This window comes from Schistocerca gregaria, chromosome 1 (genome assembly GCF_023897955.1).
Source record: "Schistocerca gregaria isolate iqSchGreg1 chromosome 1, iqSchGreg1.2, whole genome shotgun sequence".
In the NCBI taxonomy this organism is placed as follows: Eukaryota; Metazoa; Arthropoda; class Insecta; order Orthoptera; family Acrididae; genus Schistocerca; species Schistocerca gregaria.
The window spans coordinates 504011063-504038593 of NC_064920.1; the positions used below are offsets into that span (position 1 = coordinate 504011063).

General features: G+C 43.8%; 1 protein-coding gene across 18 annotated transcripts in view; it reads left to right on the plus strand.

The window, feature by feature from the left end:
• The window catches only part of LOC126354230 (AF4/FMR2 family member lilli-like), a 437146-nt gene that overhangs the window by 70357 nt on the left and 339258 nt on the right, over positions 1-27531 (plus strand). The gene's annotated exons all lie outside the window — the stretch shown is intronic.

A 27531-nucleotide genomic window follows, 5' to 3' on the forward strand; every position in this document is an offset into this window, starting at 1 on the left:
TACCGGCACGTGCACAGGAGCTCAGTCCGTCAGTTCACCTGATGATGGCGACATGTATGATCACCGAAATATTGTGCCCGTTGGACACTGTAGACCGGTAGTACACCCGTGGATATTTTGATTTCAGTGTAGTTTGGGGTGATCCGGATGAGAATAATAAACTAATATCGTCACAAGTTGCGTTGTAGAGACCGTATCCTGCGCTTTTTGGATCCGTGTGAAGGCGCTTCCTTCTTGCCGGTAGGAAGCTGATCAGCAATCCAGGCCTTCACAGCCGAATACGCAGGAGAAACCGGCCAGCATCTGTGAGCGTTCACAGACGTAGGAAGCCAAAGCACGGCGCGCCGTGTAAGATAACTGTGTGCTTGGGAGGCCTGTCCACACACCTGCTGGCCAACTCCGGTGATGCACGAATAGACACTGAAGCTTGCTGTAATTGGCGTGTAACAACGCCCGCTCCCTCCACCCCTCCTCCCAACGCCCGTAGTCTGTGTTACTTTTGTCATTGCAAAAACAGTCTTTGAAGATTAGAAGTGCGCTATTAGGTACAAAATAATAATATTTCATCAAGATAGTCGCCGCCTGGTTAGTGCATAGCGTATACGTCTTTACATATATGACGAAGTCTTTTGTTCGAGTCGTAAATAGCGACCCTTTTTTAACTATTAATTAAAATTGTATATTTATTATAGAAATTGAAATACTAACAAATATTGAAGCATAATTCGATATATATTATAAATGCGGAAGTTTGTGTATATGTTTGTTACTGCATCACGCTAAAACGGCTGGACGGATTTGGATGAAATTTGACATAGATATAGCTTATACCCTGGATTAACACATAGGCTACTTTTAAAACTGTGTACTACATGATATTTATCTATTTGAAGGATATAACGTGAAATAACAATATTTAGTTCTAGAGAAAGTTATTTACTCTTTGACTTTTGAAATATATTGTACACACACCAAAAAAGTTTTGCATCACCCCGGTTTCCTGAACTCCTGAAGATAGACCTTGACTGTGGTTATGGTGTCATAGACACAGTCCCTTTGACTGTTCAGAGATGTCACTAAACCCACCCAACGATCTAAACAACCATGCATGAGCAGCGCCTATTAGACGGAGGGGGTCCGACAGCCGATCAGTTCCAGTCATTCCACCAGGAAGGAGTTACACGGCTCGTGTTATCTGTAGTTCAACCATGCTTAAACAGTCAATACCGCAGTTCGATTGCGTCTGCATTGTTACTTTGTGCTAGGAAGGGCATGTCGATGATATGCCACGCTCAGGCCGCCCAAGGGCTACTACTGCAGTAGATGACCGCTACCTACGGATTATGGCTCGGAGGAATCCTGACAGCAACGCCACCATGTAGAATAATGTTTTTCGTGCAGCCGCAGGACGTCGTGTTACGACGCAAACTGTGAGCAATAGGCTGCATGATGCGCAACTTCACTCCCGACGCCCATGGCGAGGTCCATCTTTGCAACTACGACACCATGCAGCGCGGTACAGATGCGCCCAGCAACATGCCGAATGGACCGTTCAGGATTATCATCAGGCCGCGCGGGATTAGCCGAGCGGTCTGGGGCGCTGCAATCATGGACTGCGCGGCTGATCCCGGCGGAGGTTCGAGTCCTCCCTCGGGCATGGGTGTGTGTGTTTGTCCTTAGGATAATTTCGGTTAAATAGTGTGTAAGCTTAGGAACTGATGACCGTAGCAGTTACGTCCCATAAGATTTCACACACATTTGAACATTTTTGATTATCATCATGTTCTCTTCACCGATGTGTGTCGCATCCGCCTGCAACCAGACAACAGTCGGAAACGTGTTTAGAGGCAACCCGGTCAGAGTCCTATTACTTTAGGAAATGGCTTTCGAAGCACTCACCTTCAGATCAAACATAAACGAAATGGAAGAGGAGCATTCGGTAAGAAAGCCTTGTACTGAAGGTACCTGTTATTTGTAAACTGAATCCTTCGTTTTTCATCAGCCAAGTGCTGTCAAGAAGAACAGTTGAAGAGATTAAACTTTTTTCGTGTCATTTTGTTTCTTCTTTACATGTCTCCAGAAACTTTCTCCTGTGTATTTACTCCAACTATGAACCCTATCGGTTTTTCTTAAATTCAATAAGGAGGAAAAATGCCCCCTTTTTTGCTCGTTATTTCATTTTCAACCAGAGACATTACGGCTGTAGTAATAACGATTCTATATCTAATTCTTTGCCACGCGGATGGAATAAAGAAAAGTGAAAAATCCTTACGGCGAATGTCGGCAATTGGTAACTGTTTATAGAATGCTCGTCTGCTGATAATTCTTCAGTTTTGTCGATAACAGATGTGACTGCACTTTAGCAATAACGAATTCAGCTTCCAGGTAAATCACCCGACTACATATAAACAATAGTGCAGTTACAGAAACTTTATTTTCTCATTTCTTGATGACTCTCGTTTCAGATGTAATAAACGTAAATGAACTGGAATAAGGTTGCGTTTAGCATTAGCAATTGGTAATGGTAATGGCTCTGAGCACTACGGGACTCAACTGCTGTGGTCATCAGTCCCCTAGAACTTAGAACTACGTAAACCTAACTAACCTAAGGACATCACACACATCCATGCCCGAGGCAGGATTCGAACCTGCGACCGTAGCAGTCCCGCGGTTCCGGACTGCGCGCCTAGAACCGCGAGACCACCGCGGCCGGCCATTAGCAATTAACAGAGCACAAGAACAATAAACGAAAACAAGATTCACGGTACAACAATAGCATAGTTAGACCGATTGTTACTAGACTGGCAATGCCGTATACAGCATCGTTGGTGTCAATAAAGTCAGTTCCATAGAATCGTAGTATGGCGGCGAGTGCAAAGGACATATAAACAGGCGTTTGTTTACTAATAACATAGTCGTAAGAAATGGGAATAAACAGATGTAGTTACATTACCTGTAGACTTTCGACATAATGATAAATACATATTTCGTGTTTACTGCAATTTTTCGTGCAGCAGACGGAAGACACAAGGAAAGGAACATGTCTCAATGCGAGCATCTCGAGAAACATCTTACGTACTATTGCTTTTGTGCTATATGCAAGCTTAAATACTTACATTACATTTCCTCTTATCTGAAAAACCGACAGTGTTTAAATAGTTCACAAATATTTTAAGGGGTTGAATCAAAGGAGTATTAACAGACGTGGCCCAGTGATGTGCTTTTAATCAATTTTGATCAATTTCGGCATTTCTTCAAATAGTATAGTCGTTATGAAAGTACTCGTATAAGTAGAACGTGCTATTTGTGATTGATAAGTGTTCTTAACTCGTTTGAATGTTATTACTAAAACTACAGTCTGCTTTAAACGTGTGTAAATGTAACCTGATGTTCGTCACATAACACGATTCTGCAATGTATGTGTTAAACTTAACTAGTACACAAATATTCGCTCAGCTGCAGAACTTGTTTAGACCACCTGGTAAAGTTTCCAACGTCATTTTGTGTCAGAAAATCGTAGTAGTATTTTTCATGAACTTTCTGACGCCGCCATCTTACTTCACCAAACGACAGGCTTCGGTAAAAGCTACGTCTTTGCCAGTCTAGTAAGGTATGTCTGTGGGTTAATAGTACGTAAATAAATACCACCTTACAAAGAGTGAACAGTTAATATTTGCAGCAGAGAGATCTGGTTTGAATCAAGTTACTAAAATGTATGTAACATTCCCGTAATTGTTGTTCCTCTCCTATTAATTTGAAAATGAAGAAAAATGGCCGTAAAATACGCTGAAGAACATGACCCAACACCTCAAGGTGGTTAGTCTTCGTGGGTTTCAAACTTTCCCGTCGCTTGTCTGATCTATTAAAATGCCTCAACATTTAATTATCGAGTTCTGGTGTCGTAATTGTTTTTTTTACTCTTCTCTACAGATTTGCGTTGTCCTTGTTATGCAGCCACCAAGGGGGATCCAAACACAAATAGGTCTTGCGATCTCAGCAGAGTAGCGTGGGGACGGTTCCATCTGCTGACAAAGTGCGTAACCTTTGTTGAAAATTATACCGTCTCGCACGTTTTACGACACTAGAGTAGTAGCGATAAGACTGTCTATAGAATAGACACATGCTGGGAAGGCTACAAGGTCAGATTTTCTGAATGAATTGTTACCGTAAAATACGTCGTATTAATCAGAAAAATGGTCAAATGCGCATAGGATCCGCTCTGAGGGATCCCTGTAAATTTAATTTATATAATAATAATAATAATAACGTGTGCGTCAATGGCCTGGTGCAAGTCTTCCTATAGGACGCCACTTCGCCAAATTGCGTGGCCCTAACCTGTCCCAGTTATCCAGCCAGGAAAGGAAACGTACAGATCAACGTGGAATCGTGTTTTTTTGTGGCGACTTTCCACATCGTTGAGATTCGAATGTTAGGTTAAAACGAACACCGAGATGTTTTCCCGCGACGTCTCGGTTTCCAGGCATGCGCTTCACCGTGAAACCACCAGACCTGATATGTATGTAGACACAGGATTTGATGGGTCAGTAGTGAGTATTAAGATATGTGACGTATATGGCCGTCTGTTTTGAACGCGTTGACTTTAAAACTTAAATTATTCGCATCGCCAAGGGACCATAGACTTTAGTACTTGACATAAATTTCATTTTGATACCTCTACCTGTCCCTGAGAAAAGAGAACTTTATAGACGGCCGTATATTTTGATTGCGACTTAGAAGCTTAAATTTTTTACACCGCCAAGGTACCGAAGAATTTTATACAAATTTCAGCTTCATACCTCCATCCGTTCCAGGGAAAAAGTGTCGTATCAGACGGGTAGTCAGAAAGACGGACAACAAATGGCAAAACCAGTGACATCATGGCAAATGAACAATTTTTGTGTTTTTTCCCTTTACTTTTGCTATGAAGCCATACTTCTTGCCAAGCGTTATGATCCTATGTCAGTCGGAAGTACCCTGTAGATTATGATGAGTGAGTTTTCGACTGTCGAGAAAGGACACATAAATGGCCTATTTTTGATTGCATTGGCTTAGGCTGAAGAGGCAGGTAACATAAAAAAGAACGCCCACACTAGCCTCACGTGTGCTAGTCCAGTGTCTCAATTACTGAGCTATCATTCCGCCAGAAAAAAAAAGAACGATGGTGGCTAGACATTCAATAGAAGAAAAGGAAAAGATTGTTTTGTGTGCAAAATAAAGCGGCACTATTGATGTGGTACTATATCTTGTACCATGCAAATGTTTTCATCATGCGAGTTCAGTTTGCTATTGAAGGTCACGTGCAACTAATGCACTATGTTTCACGAAACAGGCATTAGAACCGACTGAGAAGCGGAACGTTCAAGAGAACTGGAGGAGGAATGTTCGTGTAGTCCCGCCTCCGACCTACAAGTAGAGTTAAGTAGATTAGGTACGCCAGTGCTCATCCTGCAGGTGCCGGCGGCCTGCAGTAAAGGAGAGAACCGTGTCGCCGTCCTGGAATGCTCTTCACTATGTCAGTGCTACTAACTCACACAGTTTTACGACAGGAGCGTCCTCGCTAAGAAAGAAAGAACTTTTTAGCCTTTTGGTTGCCTCAGAGTCAAGTAGGGCACGTGACAAGTTTCACATGTGCAAGGTCGGGTTCTGAGACAGACCGCAGTAAAATGGCTGCACCGAATATACGAGGGTCGCCATGAAACTCTGGAAGTTTACAGGCCCACTGCTCACTTGCTTCATTTCCAGGAAAGGCAGTCGGTGGCGGCATACGTCGTTAATAAGTAGCGCAGTTATCAACTTGCTCGGCCAAGGCTGTACCACTAGTTTCTTCTTTACCCTACACGCGTCACTTTGATTGGTGCCGAAATGGGAGTATTTATACGTAACGTTGTTTTTAAACGGTTTTAAAGTAGTACAATGAAACTCTGTGTTTGGAACGCGTGCAGCCAGTTTCTGGCGACACTTAGCCTTCCGGAGCAACAATTTGTCACTAATCTAATGAGTTCAGACGCGAGAGAAACACTTTAAAACTAAGAGCCGGTCATGCGTTAGAATCGTTTGAAAAGAGATCTACCCAGTAAAAGCGATAAATGACGCAAAATCTTTGCGGCAAGTGGTCACAGCGCTACTTTTGTTCTGAATGAAGACAAGACAGAAACTTCGCATTTGTATTACGCAATTTGACTGCCAGGCTCTTCGTATGCGTCGATGGACAACCTCGAACATCAGGTCTGCATGATAAGGAATTTTACACTTTAGCAGGCGTGTAAAGGGATTTTCTGGGTCATTGCATAACTGAAATTATCGAAGACTTTTGGTACCACATCACTTGATGTGTGGTATGTTAAATATGCAATAAGTATGACAACTATACAATCGGTCACCCGGCACTAGATAGTGCTAGTCCTCGGGGATTTAAGGAACATGCTGCATGTATTTTTTATCGTTATTTTTCTACACTGAGAGAACCGTATATGTTGCATCTTGTTTAATTCACCAACTGTAACCTTTAGCCCGCTGAAGTCATTGGCATTTGGCAAGCCAGTAACGCAGTAACACATGAACGGAAGTGAAAACAAAGCTCGTCAGTTGTGAAGGCAGCCAAGAGAAAACACTCAACAGGGAAAGTACCCATTCATACGTGAGGCACAAGAGAAACAAGTAACAGTCCAGTCCAGCACTACCGATCTTTTTTCTCCATTTTAGTAAAGATTCTCCGCAAGGATGCAGTTACAAGTCCACAACATTAGTGTAGTTGAAATCTTGGTGTTACTGGGCACGTGACTAACTACTTCTACAAATATATGCTCCTCACCGTTTGTTCTCAATTACATATTCTCTGCCAAGGTCTCTTATTGGGTTTTGCAAGTTTCAGGTTTAGGTGCAATCGCTGAAAGCGTTCTTCCTATTGTTCACACATTCTATTGTAGATTTCAGAGTGAATTTCAAGAAAGATGCCTGACTCAGAGTAGTTTCTTCACCGTTATTTCTTAAGAGCCTCTCCTCAGCAATTATTTTTGTTGTATGTCTGCAGAGGTGTTCTTGAGAACTAGACAAAAGCTTGAGAAAAGGTAAGTTTAGATTAAGTCGATAGAGTTGGGGAAAATTTGACTTGTCGTCGATTGACAGACAGAAAATGCTGGACGTCGACCAATAACCGAATACCCTGCAGCACTGCATTTGGGATTGTCAGCACTTTCAGGCGTATAAAGGGTGTTTCATCTTTGAAACTTCTCGAGATATACATAATTACCTAATTAATTATAGTGCGAAAGGAGAACTAGATGTGCATCTCTAAATGTTGCTGCCTTGAGACGTACGCTTAGTTTGATCGTGGGCTCCACTTTTCTGTGGCAGAGGAAAAAGTGGAGTCATGAACTTGCAATTCCTTTGAATTATGCAATGCTCAACAAATTATGTAAGCACTTTTTGCCTGCAGCGTAATACATCAACGTCCATATAAATCGATACTGTATAGTTGCCGTAAAACCATAATGTAACAAGAAATAAATTTGCAAACAAGCAGTATTTGAATTTGGAGACAAGTGACATAAACATCACATAGATTTCTCTGATATACGACATCCATACGTAACTAAATGAACAGTGAACAAAGTAACATATGAAGAAACTGAAATCGGAGTATATTTTTGAATAAACTATTTCACGTGTGCTTGGTTTAAATGTCGCCGAGGAATACAATCAACATTTGATGTAGTGGCAGTCGGCTAAATAACAGTAACGATATGATGAGGGGCTAACCGTTGACAACTACTATCCTGTTCTTAATCTTTTTGTATCTGTTTAGAATCTCGATTTAAAGCATTAAGCTCCCACGATACACGGTAATTATGCTCTCATGTAACCCACTAAGAATATAAGCATCGTAAAACAGGAAGGTTACGACGGCTAACTGCTCTATAATTTACACACGCAATATGCAATAATCTTGTACAATCTGTCAATTTGCAGTACACAACCATTTACAGTAGCACGGTTTTAAGCATCACATATTAGAAATATAGAACAACAGATTCCTTTTTTAAGAATTACGTAGCAGAAAGACAAGAAGGGAAATGCTCAGGTTAAAAAAAAAATGGCTCTGAGCACAATGGGAGGTCATCAGTCCCCTAGAACTCAGATCTACTTAAACCTAACTAACCTAAGGACATCACGCACATCCATGCCGGAGGCACGATTCGAACCTGCGACCGTTTCGGTTGAGTGGTTCTAGGCTGTAGCGCCTAGAACCACTCGGCCACTCCGGCCGGCTGCTCAGGTTAGAAAGGGTGTAAGACTGGGAGGTAGTAAGAAGCCTTGACATTAATAAAATAAATTCTACGAGTGATGGGATTAAAGTTTAGGGTGGAAGGATATCAGCGATAAGATTCGCCGAGGACACTCCTATCGTCAGTGAAAGTGAGGAAGAACTGCAGGTCGTGTTGAAGGGATTGAACAGTCTAATGACCACACACTATTGGCTGAGAGTAAGCCGAAGAAAGAGGAAACCAATAAGGAGCTACAGACAGGAGATAAACTTAAAACCGAAATTGGTGAGCACAGAGTAGAGGAAGTAAAGGAATTCTGTTGCCTTCGAAGCAAACTAACGCATTAGGGATGAAAGAAAGACATAAAAAACAGACTAGGACATGCAAAGAGGGGAATCCTGCCCAAAAGAAGTAATTTAGTATAAAATATCGGCCTTAATTTGAGGAAGAAATTTCTGAGAGCAGAATTGTATGGAAGTGAAGCATGGACTGTGAGAAAACTGAAAGAAAGAGAATCGTGGGGCCGTAGAAGGCTGTTGAAAATTAGGCAGACTCCTAACATAAGAGATGAGGAGATTCTCTGCATAATAGGTGAGGAGAGGAACATGCTGAAAACACTGACAAGAAGAAGGGACAGGATGATAAGACATGTGCTAAGATGTCAAGGAATAACTTTCATGGTGCTAGATGAAGCTGTACAAGGACGAAGATCGGAATGAATTCAACAAATACACTGATCAGAATTATCCGGACACTGCCGTGTACTGTGGAATTGACCACTAGATGTCACAAGAGGTTTAGCCGCCAGCATAGAAGAACAGTAAAATGGCCTGGACAGGGGAGCACAGCGACTGAGCACGTCGACTTGTCATTGGATGCCACCAGAGTAACAAATCCATCGGGGACATCTCAGTCCTCTTAATGCAGCCCATGTCCACTGTTAATGATGTATAAGTAATTGTGAAGGAGAAACGTGAAGAAACAACCTCAGCTAAATCAAGCCCAGGGAGACCTCATCCACTGACGAACAGTGTCTTTGGAGCATTGTGGAGGGTGGTTTTAAAAAATCGCATGAAATCAACGGAAGGAATCTCTTGTTAAAAAAGGGCTACCAGCAGTTCAGCTGGGACAATGACGGCGCTTATGAAGTTAAAAAGAACGGGGTGCAGTGGACGAACAGCTTCTCGTAAACCACAGGTTTCTGAACCAAGTGTTGAGGGACGCTTGAGGTGGTGTAAAGAGCGATGCCAGTGGACAGTGTATAACTGGAAACCGGTGGTTTCGAGTCATGAATTGCGCTGCATCCTGTGGCAACCCGACGATGAGGTTTCGGTTTGGGTTTGGCGAAAGCCTGGAGAACGTTACGCGCCATCACGTTTTGTGCCAACAGCGAAGTTTGATGAAGTTTGTGCTGCGCTATGCGGGTCTTTAATGGTTTTGATTTGGTCCCCTTATTGAATTTCAGAAAACGCTGCATGCTGAAGGATTCGACGTTTTACAGCATTGCGTACTACGTACATCAGAGGAACAATTCGGAGATAATGAGTGTGTTAGCATGAAAATGCAAGCAGTCGTAAACCAGCATCTGTGAGGCAATGGTTTGTGGGTGGTAACATCTTTGAACAGGACTGGCCAGCCACGATGAGTGGCCGCGCGGTTCGAGGCGCCATGTCACGGATTGCGCGGCCTCTCCCGCCGGAGGTTCGAGTCCTCCCTCGCGCATGTGTGTGTGTGTGTTTGTGTGTGTGTGTGTGTGTGTGTATGTTATTCTTAGCGTAAGTTGGTATAAGTAGTGTGTAAGTCTAGGGACCGATGACTTCAGCAGTTTGGTACCTTAGGAATTCACACACATTTGAACATTTTGATTGTCCTAAACCCAATGGAATATATCTGGGTTGAATTAGAACTTCGACTTTTGTCCAGACTCCAGCGACCACTCGAGGAGACCTGCCCCAATATAATCCTCGTACCATTCAAAAAGATGAATGAAAGAAGTATTACTGTCAGTGGTGTCGATAAACAGCTGAATTCGTTAAAATTGGACAAAACGTCAGGGCCCGATGGAATCCTTGTAAGATTCCATACTGAATTTAGAGCTGAGTTAGCCCCTCTTCTAACTATGATCTGGTGTAGATCCCTCGAACAAAGAAACGTGTCCAGTTCTTGGAGAAAAGCACAGGCCACATCCATCTACAGAATATATCCTCAACACTAGCGTCCAATATCCTTCTATTTGTTAGTCTCTTAGAAAATATTCTGAGCCCAGACATAAAGTGGTATGTCGAAGAGAATGACCTCCTCCAAGCCAACCAGCATGGATTTCGAAAACATCGACTATGTGAACTCGCGCCTTCCTCGCACGACATACCGAAAGCTTTGGATCAAAGCAGGCAGATAGCTGCAGTGTTTCTTGATTTCCAAAAAGAATTTGGCTCAGTACCACACCTACGCTTATTGCCAAACGTACGATCATATGAGATATCAAGTGAAATTTGTGACCGGATTGAGGACTTCTGGTTACGGAGGACACAGCATGCTCTCTTGCGTAGAGACTCGTCGTCAGATGTAGAAGTAACTTCGGGTGTGCCCCGGGGAACTGTGTTGGGACTCTTGCTGTTCACGTTGTGTGTTGATGACCTTGCAGACAATGTCAATGGTAACCTCAGACCTTTTGCGGATTATGCAGTTACGTATAATGAAGTGCTGCCTGCAACAAGCTGCATAAATGTTCAGTCAGATCTTGATAAGATTTCAAAGTGGTGCAAAAGTTGCCAACTTGCTTTAAATGTTCAAAAATGTAAAATTGTGCACTTCACAAAACGGAAAAACCGTAGTATCCTGTGACTATAATATCAATGAGTCACTGTTGAAATCGGCCACACATACAAATACCGTGATGTGGCTCTTCGTATCGATATGAAATGGAATGCTCACATAGGCTCAGTTGTGGGTGAAGCAGATGGTAGACTTAAGTTTATTTGTAGAACACTGAGTAAGTGCAGTCATTCTACGAAAGAAATTGCTTACAAATCACTCGTGCGACCGGTCCTAGAATATTGCTCAAGTGTGAGGGACCCATACCAGATAGGACTAACAGCGGATATTGAACGCACACAGAAAAGAGCAGTACGAATGGTTATAGGTTTGTTTGATCTGTGGGACAGTGTCACAGAGATAATGAATAAACTGAACTGGCAGAGTCTTGGAGATAGACTTAAATTATCCCCAGAAAGCCTACTAACAAAATTTCAAGAATCGGCTTTAAATAATTACTCTTGGAGTATACTACAACTACCTACGTATCGCTCACATAGGTATCGTGAGGATAAGATTAGAATAATTACTGCAAGCACAGTGGAATTCAAACAATCATTCTTCCCCTGCTCTATACTTGAATCGAACGGGAAGAAATCTTAATAACTGGTACAGTGGGACGTACACTCTATCGTTCCCTTCACGGCTGTTTGCAGTGTATAGAGAGTATACGAGTAGATGCACATGTAGATATAAATGAAGGCTACTTTCTCTGGTTTCGACTACTGAGGGAGAAGGGACTGCCATTTTTCTACATACATTCGGCCACATCATTAAAAACGTCCCCAGCAGAGTTGAAGCTGTTATAAAACCGAAGGGCGGACGCGCCCCATTTCAATGTCCATTATAAGTATGCGGATAGTTTTGCTCAGACAGTGTAACCGAGGAGGGTGATGATATTTGGTTTGTGGGGCGCTCAACTGCGCTGCCATCAGCGCCCGTACGAAGGTCCAATTTTTTACACAGTCTAACTTCTTTACACAATCTAATCTAGCCACTGTCACGAATGTAAATGATGATGATGATGAAATAATGAGGACAACACAAACACCCAGTCCCCAGGCAGAGAAATTCCCCATCCCGGCGAGAAATCGAACCTGGGACCCCGTGATCCAGAGGCAGCAACGCTGGCCACTAGACCACGAGCTGCGGACGTAACTGAGGAGGGTAGGTGCAAGTTCTGCTCAGAGGGGAAGAGGTTGGCACAGGCGGGCCGCATCATACCTGTCCGAAGGCTGATGAGCCAAAAATAAATAAAAAAGTAGAAAGGCTTTTCATAAAATTTGCGTGTTACCTACACGTGGCGTAGGAACAAACTCGGCATTGATCTGGACAACGTAATGCCTTCGGTGTGACGTCAGTAGGACAGGCTGCGCAGGACGAGTGGGTGCTCGTGTGCTGGCTGTGGCCAGCAGCCGGTGTTAATTGACAGGAAGCGTTGGGCAGGCGCGCGGGATGCTGCGAGATGATACGTTCCGCGTGCAGCCGCGGGTGACGTCAGCGCGCCGTGGCTGCGCCCGCTGCATTGATCGCTGGCAGACCGGCAATTGGCTGCGTGCCCTGTGCCCCTCACAGCTTCCCCTCCGCCCACGCCGGAAGGCCCGCTCTCTGGCTCTCTGCGAGCGGAAACACGAAACTCACTAAAAACTACGCTGGTTTTGAGCTCATTATTCGATCAGTCTAGCGGTCTGGTTAATTTTTCTGTACATGACGCGTCATAATAGTAGCGGAAACTGAGAAGGGTGTGAGTATACGACAACGGAAGCAAAATCGCTCCAGAAAACATGCGTCCGTGAGAGAGCCTGTTGCGAGATATTTTTCGAATGTTTAATTACGAGTCACCACTGATTTCAGAATCAAATGTCGTTCTAAGCAGACAGGTGTATTTGAAATGTATGTCCCGACCGCATTAAGCTCAAATTTCACCCATCACCGATATTAACGAGAAATTCGATAGTACTTCGGCACGTTACATATTAAAAGTGATGTTCCACGCGTCGTCCTCGCGTTTGGGTCCGATACTACACTTTACAGTGAGATACGAATTCATTCAAGCACCTCCGATTCATTTCATGGAACTTGACAAGAACTTACCATTCGCTGCTCCGGATAGTCAACCTATCACGGGAAGTGCTGAGCTTTTCACTTTTGAGATGTCCCACAGACAGAAAAATCGAGAAGACTGATCCCGGCTGAGGTAGAGGCCCTGATCGACTTATCCGCCTTGAGCTGTAATAGCGCGTTAGATGTTATTGTACATTAGCATCAAAATCTGCCAGCGCCCCATCATGGCTGCACCACATTCCCCACTGCTGCACAAGGGCTGCGGTGAAATTTGAAACTAGTTACTGAGGTTGGACCAAAAGTAGTGGCAACACTGCCGTAACATGAAGGGTCTGCATCCAATGGTATGTAGCTGATAGCAGAAGGTCAGTGAAGTAGTGCAGTCAGAGGCAACGACTGCGTTTGAGTCAGCTGCTGTGTGTACTATTTGAAAGTGCAGGAGGTCAGTTCAAGCGCCCTAAAATTATGTTTGGAAACATGAACAACGTGTGTGGGTCAAGATTGAAGTGGGATTTGGCCAGAGCGCACTATGTTTTCAGGGAGTGAGTGAGGAGTATAGTGATATGGATTGCTGCATCGTACGATGGCTGTACAGGTGAAAATGTTTCAGGGTGGTAGAGACGTAATTAAAGATCGGTCCCGTTGGGGACGATCCCTTATGGACAGGTGGACAACTGAGCTCCTTGCCTCCTTGCTGTATTTGGATTACCCTTGAACTGCATCCCATCATCCTTCATGACAATGCACGATGCCACACGGCGAACCCAGTGCAGGGCCTCCTGTGTACACAGGCGTAGGAGATACTGGAACATCCATCGTATTCACCCGATATGTTTCCGTGAGGTTACGACCTATTCGGCAAAATGAAGGAAAAACATCGAGGCGTGCGCTACAAAACAACAGACGATTTTATCCGTACCATAGGGCACTTACTGCGAGACGTCGACATAGATGGACGCGTTGACGGTGTACGACGCCTTGCATCTTTGTGAAGGTGATCGAAATTGAGGACGATTATGTTGAGGGCATGTAATACGGTGAACGTCTGTCAATAAAGTCTGGTATGAACAATAGCAGTAGTACCACTACTTTTTACTCGACCCATGTAGAAGCGAATTTAACAGAAAAATTCAAATTTCAAATATATTTGTACTAACCAGAACAGTATTTCATTCGGAAGTAAATGCTGCTCGTAACCACACAAACGACTCGTTTTCTGGATCGTTTTTGCTTCTGTTGTCCTATAATTTCACTATTAATAATGATACATCCTGTATGATGGTATCATGTACTCGTAAATTAAACACTACGACCCCCTTTCCACCTGAAGTTATTTATTTGATTTATACGTATTACCCAGTATTCTTGAGATTCTGTAGCATTCTGTTCCTCTTCTTCTGGATATCGTACTCAGATACACCATTATGTTTGTGACTTTCAGAGTACACCACTAGTTATGGTGCACTCTAACATCTAAATTTATGGTTATCCTGGTTTCTCTAAATCATTTCAGATTAAAGCTGGGACGGTTCGTCTGAATAGTCCAATACGCGCTTGAGGAAGACTCCACAGCTGCCTGTGTTCGTGTGAAGGATTGTTACATATCACAAGCGCCCTATTTAAGCCACATGCGAAGCACCGCGCATAATCTGAATTGTTACGTAAATGTAAGGTGGAGGGGGGAAAAGGAAAGGAAAGGAAACGAACTGCTTATGTCAGCTGCATCGGGACTTTATGCGGAATCATCGGATCAAGGCGGTAATATGACATTCTTTTAAATGCCGACGTTACGACCGACTTTGCAGCCATTCTCTTCAAGGCATTTTAGTTGTTTTAGTGTTTCTTAATGACTCAATCTGCAACACAAAATAATTTTATTCAAATTTTTATTTCTTCTCCCTGAACTTTTATTCCCTTTCCAAATTGCCCCTTGTTTCCTTTACTGCTAGCACAATGTTCAGACTGAAAACATCATGGGATAGGTCACAACCCTCACTTCCTTCTCAACCACTGCTTCCATGTCTTTTGATTCTTATAAGAATAGTTTCGTTGCTGTACAAGCTGTAAATAGCCTTTTGGTTTCTGTATCTTATTGTCGATATCATCAGAAATTAAGAGTGTGTATTCCAGTCCACAACGTCAGAAGCCTTGTCTAAATCTATAAATGCTACAAACATCGATTTGCCTTTCTTTAATTTATTTTATACGATACGTTGTAGGGATAGTATTACCTTTGATGTTTCTACATTTCTTCGAAATCCAAGCTTATCTGTCCCGAGGTCGGCTTCTAGCAGCTCTTCCATTCTTCTGCAAGTGACTTATTAAACTAATACACTTCGGTAACATCCACATCTGTCTTCTTTAGATTTAGAATTACTGTTTTACATTGTGTAAGCTGTCCTTCCGTGTTATTTATTGATTTACTTTCGATTATTACTTGCTATAGTGTGGCTGGTTGGAGAAATAGGCATCGGACTTTCATAAGGAGTCAGTTTTGGAGTGCGAACTTACTCCAAAGGTACATGCCCCGAAAACGAAAGTTCTGACCGTGAGCCTACGATGCATGCGCTGTCTGTTCTCCCACACTGCTCTATAGCTCATTCCCTTTCAAAAATTCTAGTAATAATGAACAGGCTGCAGTATGTCAACGCTTTTGTAAGACACAATCAATGTATTTCACTTTAAATTCAAATACTGCCTTCCTGCTTCTCCTGATCGCATTCGCCCTGCAATTACAGTCACTAATCTATCACGAGCTTATATGAGTTTATTATCGCTGATTGCTTACCGTACGATCGTCTTTTTCCTTTTCATTATACGACAACCTCTCGATAAGGCGTCAACCTGTCGTTCTAGAGCTACGGGGCATCCCCATCATTGATGCCACAATACTGTAGCAAAGAAGCTTTAAGGGTAGATTCGATCTGTCAAGTACAGGATCGATATTTTACCCTTACAATTGTTCTTGAAATCTGAGACCATTTCGGCTGTCTCATGGGCCCGTATCTTGCACAGTAGGCGAAACAGTATTGTCGTGTCTGCTCTCCCAAGGATCTCAATAATTCTGAGGAAACTTCTGTTGCACTATGTAACAAATTTACAAAAGGACGATTCTGCCTTTTGAGGTCGTTCAACCAGGACATAAACACTCGTGCAAGTCTATAAAACGTGAAAAGCACAATTTCAAAACTGCTGCAGTGAAATATTTTTTTAAAATGTGTTCTGTATTCGCTGACTCGGGAAGAGTTCCAAGTGTTTCTATATCGGGTATTATACAGAAGGAGAGCACCGCTTTGATGAGAGACGGGACATGTCGCCCCCAGTCGCCAGCTGCCCCCGAGGCAGGCAGCCCCGAGGCTAATTACTGCGTGCCGGGTGGCGGCTTAAATACCTTTCCGTGAACTCGTCTGCGACACAGGCTCTTCCCGGAAAGCAGACAAACGCGCCGAGTGCATCTTCAGCGCAGCGTCAGCCGCTCTTCCAGTGGACTGCTGTCACAGGGAAACTCTTGGGCAGTGTTTGGACCATAGATCAACCTTTTCGACCATGTGCAGTGTCCGCTAAGCAAAATTGTGGAGACGTTAAGAAATCTAAATGAAATTTAAAAATCATCAGAAACGTTGGTCTTACTTAAAGCTTATAAGCTAATCGAAATGAGTCATTCAGTCACTCAGTGTTTACAATTTCATCGAAATGGTATGTGTCCGAGGTTAGGCCGAAATACTGAATCCAATCTTCTGAAGTTCTTTCTCCATGGCAGGCTATAACACGGTTTCTACTTTCAATCATTGCACGAACTGCGAAATAACAAATACTGAGGTACGTGAGCAGTTTTTGTTGATTTTCCTATACCGCGTTCAACTGTGGAAAGGCATCTGGACAGGATAAAATACCTGTGAGGTTCTGTAGAGTTTGTGCGAAATAAGGTGCTCCTCTTGTAGCAGTAGTTTATCGTAAGTCGTTGGAGTAACGAAGGGTAAATAACGATTGAATAAAAGCGCAAAGCATTCTCGTTTTTAAGATGGTTCACAGGAAAGAGACACACAAATATACTCCAATATTGCTAAGATCAGTCTGTTTGAGAATTATGAAATATGTATTATGCTCACGCATTATGGCGTTCTCGAAACACGAAAATCTCGTCTATAAAAATTTACATATATTCCACACAAAGCACATAGTAGTGATTGCAGTACTACACTATGGCAGCCAGTAAGAAATGTACAAGGCTTAGAACTTCAATGGTGACAACTAGTTACTTGCAACATACAAAACAGATGTGCATCTTTGAAGGTTTTACTGTCCTTCGAAGTAGTAACCAGCATTATGTATAACCAGTAGCCAGCGATGTTGAAATCACTTGTGCTGATAGTTCGAATGAAGCTGTCTCTTGCCCGACGAATCTTTATAACAGTTTTGAAGCGGATATCTTGAAGCGCTTCCTTCAATTTAAAAATAAATATGAGACACAGAGGCTTACGTCTGGGGAGCGTTGTGGATGGTACAGCACTTCCTATCCCGATAGATCTAGCATTCGTAAATCAGTCACAAGTTGCGCCATATGCGTTCGAGCATTGTCCCACGAAATAATAGGCGGGTCCTGCAAAAAGTGTCGGTGCTTCTTTCTCTAAGTTGTTTATTTTTGGAACAGGGCCTGCGACCAGCTTAGAAGCGGTGACACTTTCTGCAGGGGCCAGCCATCATTTTGCAGGACAATTCTCGGATGAATATGACGCAAGTCATGACCGATTTGTTCGGAAGGTGAGGCTTGGGAGTGCTGTACCACACACAACACTCCGCGGACGTAAGCCCTCGTGATTATATCTTGATTCCCGGCTGAAGGAAGCTTCAGAAGACATGTTAGAGATTCGTCATCCAATAGGCCGCTGCAATGGAACCATTAACACAGGTGGCGATGCTAATGGTGCTGCTAAGGGTACCCTACAACCTACACATCGCTGACAACGGACGACACACAATACTGATAACTACTTTGAAGGGCTTAAAACTTTGAAACATGTATCTATTTTGTGCACGTCGTAAATAAATAGTTGCAGTTATTGAAATTACAACCCTCCAATTATTTTTATTATTGAAGAAACAGAGGGTATATCAGAAGGTATAAATGCACTAATTTTTTCGCAGTCATAATGCAACATAGGAAAGCGTTTATGAAGACAAGAAATTTGTTAACATCGGGTATAGATTTAAGTGTCAAGATGTCGTTTCTGAAAGTATTTGTAAGGAGTGTAGCCATGTATGGAACTGAAACATGGATGATAAATAGTTTAGACAAGAACAAAATAGAAGCTTTCGAAATGTGGTGCTACAGAAGAATGCTGAAGATTAGATGGGCCGATCATGTAACTAATGAATTGGGGAGAAGAGAAATTTGTGGCCCAACTTCACTAGAAGAAGGGATCGGTTGGTAGGGCATTTTCTGAGGCATCAAGGAATCACCAGTTTAGTGTTGGAGGGCAGCGTGGAGGGTAAACATAGTAGAGGGAGACCAAGAGATGGATACACTAAGCAGATTCAGAAGAATGTAGGTTGCAGTAGTTTCTTGGGGATGAAGAAGCTTGCACGTGATAGAGTAGCATGGAGAGCTGCATCAAACCAGTCTCTGGACTGAAGATCACAACAACAATGCACCATACTTATGGTTATGCGATGATTTTCAGTTGGTAAAGAGTAAGCAAGACGCCGAGGAGGAGGAGGAGGAAGAGTTCAACGTCCCATCGACAACGAAGTCGGTACAGACGGAGCACAAGCTCGGATTAGGGAAGGGTAGGGAAGAAAATCGGCCATGCCTTCTTAAAGGAACCATCCTGGCATTTTCCTGAAGCAATTTAAGGAAATTACGGAAACCCTAAATGAGGACACCGGATTCGGGTTTGAATCGTCGTCATTCCGAACGTGAGTCAAGTGTCGTAACTACTGCGCCACCTCGGCTCGATCGCAATATGTCGATTTGCCACTATCGTCGGAGAAACTATTCATGGTGTGGAACAGAAGTTCTCGGTGGGAATACAGTGATACATGCGCCGTGCTCCAAGGAGAAGCAAAAACATATATGCAGTACAGCCTCATTTCCCCTGAAGAGCCAAAGAAATTGGTGCACCTAACATCGTGTAGGGCCCCCGCGAGCACACAGAAGTGCCGCAACACGACGTGGCATGGGCTGGACTAATGTCTGAAGTAGTGCTGGAGGGAACTGACGCCATGAAACCTGCAGTTCTGTCCATAAATATGTAAGAGTACGACGGGGTGGAGATCTCTTCTGAACTGCAAGTTGCAAGGCATCCCAGACTGGCTCAATAATGTTCATGTTTGGGGAGTTTAGTGGTCAGTGGAAGTGTTTAAACTCAGAACAGAGTTTCTGGAACCATTCTGTAACAATTTGGACGTGAGGTGTCGCATTGTCCTGCTGGAATTGCCTAAGTCAGTCGGAATGCACAATGGACATGGATGAATGCAGGTGATCAGACAGGATGCTTACGTACGTGTCTCCTGACAGAGTCGTATACAGACGTATCAGGGGTCCTATATCACTCCAACTGCACATGCCCCACACCATTTCTGAGCGTCTACCAGCTTGAACAGTCCCCTGCTGACATGCAGGGTCCATGGATTCATGAGGCTGTCTTCATACCCGTACACGTCCATTCGCTTGATACAATTTGACACGAGACTCATCCGACCAGGCAACATGTTTCCAGTTATCAACAGTCCAGTGTCGGTGTTGACGGGCCCAGGCGAGGCGCAAAGCTTTGTGTCGTGCAGTCATGAAGGGTACACGAGTGGGCGTTCGGCTCCGAAAGCTCATATCGATGATGTTTCGTTGAATGATTCGCTCGCTGACACTTGTAAATGGCCCAGAATTGAAATCTGCAGCAATTTGCGGAACGGTTGCCCTTCTGCCGCGTTCAACGATTCGTTAAGTCGTCGTTGGCCCCGTTCTTGCAGATTCTTTTTCTGGCTGCCGCAGTGTCGGAGATTTGATGTTTTACCGGATTCCTGATATTCACAGTATACTTGTGAAATGGTAGTAAGGGGAAATTCCCACTTAATCGTTACCTCGAAGATGCTTTGTCCTATCGCTCGTTCGCCGACTGTAACATCACGTTCAAACTCACTTCAATATTGATAGCCTGCCATTGTAACAGCAGTAACCGATCCAACAACAGCGCCACACGCGTGTTGTCTTATATAGGCGTTGCCGACCGCAGCGCCGTATTCTGTCTCTTTACATACCTCTGTATTTGAATACGCATGCATACACCAGTTTCTTACGGGCTGGGCGTGGCGGATCGTATGTGGGCTCCGGAATGGAGGGGCGACGTCGATCAGCTCTCGGCTACATTCCAGCCAATTGTTTGCTTGTTGCGAAACTTTGGCTTTGGTATGCGCCAGCCGATTAGATCACACCTTCCGAATGGTGTTGGGATTGGTGAATAGAGGGGAAGTATAGGTTAGTTTAGCCAGCCAGCCAATTCCCATATGCAGAGCCGTACTTCAGAAGCACTACTTAGAATATTTGCAACAGATTGGCTACGTCAGCAGAATAATATCAGCTTGCTTAATGTGCCTGGGGATGGAGCGGGATTGTGGGGAGGGAAATGAGGGCTAGCCTGGGGGACCACCTCCGGGTGCGGACACATTCAGCACACGACGGAGTGGCGCGTGTAGGGGAGGGTGAGCGACACTGCAGTAAGCACCAGACGAATACTTCCTGCCGTGCGCGTGAGAGTGCGGCGGCTGTAGCTACTGCGGTAACTGAATGTGGGGCACGGAGCAGCGGCAGGCACAGGCGGTAAATACTCCGTCACGCGAGCCGCACTTGGCGCCGATGTGACGCCGTCGCAACCATCAGCTGCTCTGAGCTGGCGACTATACACTTAAGCAGTTCCTACACTGTCAATAATACCGGGCATTAATATTGTTCAATACATTTACGGTTGGCTGCAGACAGCGAGGTGATATTGCGCTAATTCGTTTGCAATCCGCGAGGTGCAATAGTGGCGGATATGTACTGAAACGTCCCCTTAGAAAAATTATACGTGACTGTGCTTAAACGGAAACACAATATTTTTGGCGCAGCGCAATCTGACTTCCTAAAATCCCTACGAAAGAATGGCCCTGACTAACATTAACCTATACGTTTCACAAATCACTTACCTCACAAAAATCTTCGTTACTCAAGCTACTGCAATACAGCGAGCGCCACTACTGCCAGCTAAATAAAAGATTCAAACTACGGAAGGCACTAACTACTGATAGGTATAGTTAGCAAATGAAAGATTTTAATAGAGAACAAACAATGTATTTACCTTAGTAGTCATAATATATATATCACTTCATGACACCAATTCTTACAAATTTCAAAACTCCGCCATCTCTTACCCCACGTCCACCACTGCTGGCGGCTCACCTCCAACTGCACAACGCTACGCGCTGTTAGCATCCAGCTGCCGCTGCCCAACACTACAATGGCGAGTATTACAACAATGCCAACCAGCCACAGACTGCACACGGCACAGCCAGGGATTTTCACACAGAGCGCTACGTGGCGGCGGCGTTACCAATAAAAAAACTTAAACAGCCTACTTACAGTACGGCAGCTGTAATCCGACTCTATGGCTGACCTTGCGCTCGCAAGAAAAAGTAAAAGAGTAGACCGATAGAGGACAGTTATAGGAAGAGAGGAAGACAAACGTCTGAAAATTTACGAAGAGATCTGAGGGCAAGTGGAACAAGTGAATAACAGAAGTTTTCTGAGAATGGACGCTCGTTTATCCGATATATTCCGTATTCCGCCATACAGTGCACTGCATAGGATAACACTTACCAGGCGTAGCCACTCTCCGTTTTTGTTCCATTCATGCATGGAGCAAAGGAAAAGTGATTGTCTGAAAGGGTCCAGCCTCTCTGATCTTATTCTGATGGTCCTTCCATAAACGAGACGGAGGAACGAGATCTGTTGCTCAGTCTATCAGTAATAACGATTCCCTAAACTTCCTTGATTAATTTTTTAAAAATTCCTCTTGGCTGGGATTTACTGTCTGTCACATAACGACCAATGAAATGGAAACGAGTCACATGTAAAGAAGTAAGTGAACTGTTTACTATTTCAAAAATAGCATAACTGTTAACAGTGACAATCCGATGCAACGGTTTGTGTTTGGCGAATGCCTGGAGCCCGTTACCTGCCATCATGTGTTGTGCCAGCAGTGAAGTACGGAGGAGGTACTGTTACGGTATGGTGTTTTTGGTTGTTAGGTTGCGGTTCCTTTATTAAATGCGGAGAGGTATGAACACATTTTATGGCGTTGCGTACAGTAGAGGACCAGTTCAGAGTCGTATGACATAGAGCAGCATCTTTAAGACAATGCTTTCTGGGCAGTAAGATTCCTGAAACGGACAGGCCTGCCCAGTGTCACGACCTGAACTCAAAGGAACACCTTTGGAATGAGTTAGAACGTCGACTTTGCTCCTGACCCCAGCATCCGACATCATTACTGTCTCTGGTTTCGGTTCTTGAGGAAGACTGGGCTGCCATTCCTCTTCAGACATTCAGACATCTCATTGAAAATGTCTCCAGCGAAGTTCAAACCGTTATACAGATGAAGGGGAGAAACACCCTTTTTAATATCCAGAAATATGTGTCCGAAGACTTTCTATCAGATATAAACGATTATGTTGGAAATCTTGTTGGAGATCGACACCTCCGTGGCCTGTCTCCCCTCTCTGCCTCGTTGGATCTGCGCCTTGTCCAGTGTTACCGCTGCGCCACCTCAAGAGGTGTCATGCATGGGTTCCCGAAATGTCTCTGAATGAATCCGCGGCATGCGCAGCGCGTCGTGTTAGAAAAAAAGAAACACCAGAGCGGGCGGCAGCTTATCGCGCTTCCTGCTGTCGCGACGTCCGCCACGCCGTGGCGACAGCAGAGCACCGGCCGCCGTTGTGCGCGGAGGCGGCGCAGCATGGGCGACGGCTACCAGCTGCAGCTGTCCGGGCCGTTCTTCATAGTGGCGCCAGGGTCGCTTACGCTGCCGCGAGACTCCACGCGCCGTCGCAGCCAGCCGTGTCAGGCTCGGCAGGTTGGTCCTTCTTTGGCAGCGCGGTAAAGAGCGCCGTATTCGGTTGAGAAAAGGGATATTCTGTCAGCGGCAAATGTCGTGTGCGTCGTTGATTTAACACCGCCTATTTCTCGTGTATGTTTCCTTTGGAAAATTGTTTACCTATAGTTCATGTTTGGTGTGTCCATTCTGTCGACATTAGAAAATGTGTACGCTTTTGATGCTGTACCCTCAGCTGCTCCGTAACATATTTGGAAGAAATAGTGGTAGGGCGGAGGCTTTGGCAAATTCTCACAAAATCTCAATTTTTTTGGATAGGGGGAAGGGGACATATTGCACTTTACCAGTCCATCACTATAGCTTACACCTATGTTAAATATATATATAGGCTCAACCACTTGTTTATAATGTAAAACACTAAGATTGACGCGTTTCGGAAGTCAAGCTTCCATCATCAGAATAATAAAAAGTAAAAGAACCTGTTAAAACTCGCTAAAATGGAACATGCACCAGGCACAATAATTTTACTATCAATTTTATTGTGCCTGGTGCATGTTCCATTTTAGCGAGTTTTAACAGGTTCTTTTACTTTTTATTATCCTGATGATGGAAGCTTGACTTCCGAAACGCGCCCATCTTACTGTTTTACACTATAAACAAGTGGTTGAGCCGATATATTTTTTAACATTGACATTCACACCACGACCTCTGATCCAGTATGGATAAAATCAAAGCTTACACCTACTTTTTCTGAGAATTTCAAACATCTTGCACCATTTTACATTGTGGAATGCTGTTTCTACGTCGACGAACGCGGGAAACGTCTCTCGATATTTCTTAAATCAATCTGGCATTATCAAATGAAACATCAGAACTGACTCTCAGTTGCCTATAACTTCCCGAAAGCACGAAATAAAGCATAGATCCTTGGTTTAGGGGTAGCTTTTTTGATGATTAACTGGACTTCCTGAGTCTCGGGTTCGAACTCAGCCACTGTTTAAATTTTGAATAAAAATCATCACCCGTGGCGACCGAAGATTTCCCGGTACAAGGAGTGGTGACCTTTGTTCTGCCAACGGCCTTGACATAGAGGGCGGAGGTGCAGGGAAAGTTTAAGGATAACTTGTTGCTCATGACGTTGGGAAACTGTCCCTAAAAGGTGGAAAAAATACCGAAGGTAAGATCAACGGCAAGAGGAAACAGAAGGCAATAGAAATGACTGCATTTATGATACACAACGTTTATTCACAAGACATGTGCCGGCCGCTATGACCGAGCGGTTGTAGGTGCTTCAGTCCGGAACCGCGCTGCTGCTGCGGTCGCAGGTTCGATTCCTGCATCGGGCATGGATGTGTGTGATGTCCTTAGGTTAGTTAGGTTTAAGTAGTTCTAAGTCTAGGGGACTGATGACCTCAGATGTTGAGTCCCATAGTGCTTAGAGCCATTTGAACCATTTTTTACATAACTTCACGGTTCCATACAGTGGGCTTATTGCGTCGTTGCGCCTAGCACGATAGTCATAACATCGTATTTTTGATTACCACTTTCTTCACTTCGTGACGTGTTGGTGGGAGGCTTAATGCAGCAATTCGGCAGTGGGGCTTCTAGATTAAATTATTTGATTATATGCAGCAACCATCCACCTTTTATTTACTTGTATTTGTACCACTACACGTTTCAGACTTTCGCCCATCGTCAATTGGCGCAGAACCATATTCACCTCCTCAATTACCACATCGTTAGAAACATCCACTGCACATTGGATGCAACACCTGCCTGGTACAAAATAACAATTTTGTTTATGTACTGCACTTTGCTAGTTGTATATTGACAATGCATTAATCGTTAGATGCACTTACTTTCTATTTTGTTTGTTGTTGCAGCTATTTTCCGCATTTAAAAGTATGGAATAACACTCTATCTTTGTTAGAGTGTGCTATTCACCATGTTGCCGACTAACATACTTGTTTACATGATAAAATCATTTCTACAGACAAAGTTACCTTCTGCTTACAAGTTAAAATTTTAGTTTTTAATCATTCAAAAGCTTAAAACAAAATATTTAATGAATTTATCCAGCTGACTTCAACAGTACTTTCAGAACAACACGTCAGTCGGCGACATGATGAATGTGTGCCATTGTTATGCATCACACAAAGAAAAATTATTTATGCCAAACTTACAAATGCGGAAAATAGGAGGAACAACAAAGAAGATAGAAATTAAGTGCATCTAAAGAATAATTTATTGTAAGCTAGCGGAAAAACCCGGCGTTGCCCTGTTATTTATTTATACAGCTGTGCTTCAACGCCCGTACCAAGCAGCGTCTGGCCTTGTTCTTAATATTCATGACGCTATATCCCCTGAACAGTGTGTCGTGCAAAGATATAATATTGTATATACATCCGGTCTCTGAAGTGAGTGGCAAATACAGTTATCAGTAAAGAAGTGACACATTATAACGTCATGCCTAATGCGGGGCCTTTATTGCACGAACAGCGGAAAAGTAGTAAGCGATAAACATCTTTCCTTTCATCATTTTTATTGGTTGTCCGCAGAAAGAAATTTCTTATAGGTTTGAAATTATGTCGGAAGTTTGTTGCAAGTCTGTAAGTGCTCTCTTTCTCAAATACCGGATGAATAAAGACCGGCAGTTCACGCATCGCGGGCTACGCTTCTTTTTCATCTCCACCCCACCTCTTTGATAGGTAGGTGGTTCTGCCTGACACTAAGGTATATGCGCACCGAGTTTGGTTGAAATCGTTCCAGTGGTTAAGGAAACACACACACACACACACACACACACACACACACACACACACACACACACTCACACACAGATACTTACATCCATTTTTATAATATAATACTCGCAAAGCGTGATAGATGAACAAAACTGTTATTTTGTACAGGTCAGATGTAGCATCCAAAATGCCGTCGATATTTTTTTATTTTGTTTTACTCCAACTGAAGATGAGTGACAAAAATAAATAAAAAATACGTAATAAAGTGGCTGGTTGATGTATTTCTTAAAGTAATATGATCTGCAGCCACGGAGCCGACCGCGGTGGTCTAGCGGTTCTAGGCGCTCAATCCGGAACCGCGCGACTGCTACGGTCGCAGGTTCGATTCCTGCATCGGGCTTGGATGTGTGTGGTGTCCTTAGGTTAGTTAGGTTTAAGTAGCTCTAAGTTCTCGGGGACTGATGATGACCACAGATGTTAAGTCCCATAGTGCTCAGAGCCATTTGAACCATTTGCAGCCACGGGGCTTAACAACTAGTAAAATGGGCAAAGTGTTACTTGTAGATTACAGCGCAGTAGGAGAGCCCCTGCGGTCAGAGCAGAAGAGGACCGAGAAGAGGGCTGGTAAGGCACGGCAGTCGCGGGAGAAAGTGTGCTGTGCTCGGCTGTGTTGTGGCTTTCGCTGCGCCGCTAGGTGTGGGTGTGGCGCTGCTGTCGCGCCTCGGAGTCTCGCCTGGCCGCACTTCTCGCCCGCCGACCCACGAGCTCGTCCGCCGTGGCGAGACTTAAAACACCGCGCTGCGACGTGCACTGCAACAACACCTCAGCCTCTTGCATATCACACTGAAATTCACAATCTGACAATGGGGCGAACACCGTCCGTCCAAAGAGTTCCGAGAATGATTTATTCCTGACGCACAAGCGACATCAGCCAGCATTAGACCATTAACAACAGATGGGCATTTCACTAGTCGTCTGGGAACATGATGTAGTGTGTCAACGTTGTTGTGTGACGAACTACAATGAAGCAACACCTCTAAATCATGTGCGAAAGACATACTCCAAAATGTTTCGAAAAAGAGGAAAGTGCGTGCAAAGTTTGTCCCGCAAACTTTGACATCTGATTAAAAATAAATTCACGTGGGCACCTGCTGCGTCTTGATTGAAATTCCAAACCCGAGCAATTCTTTTATGGGAAATAAATCGTCACGGGTTATAAGACATGGTACTACCAATTCAAACCTATGACAAAGTACAGAAATTCGCATGAAAAGTCAACGCATTGACGACTTAATCGGCGTTCGATATAATGTGACGTGTGAGACGAACAACATCCCAAAAGAGGACAGTTACACATGATTATATGAACGTTCTGTGCGTTATACTCAAGTTGGGGAGACGACTCTTTTACTAATCAAGTCTCGAAACTTGATAGCTTGACGGGGTATCTCACTGAAACTACTCCCACGTTAATAAAAATACTTCGTGACTGAGACAAAAAAAAACTATGTCACTAATACTGCTACATCCCACTGATGTACCGCCATTCGGAAATAAAAACCACCA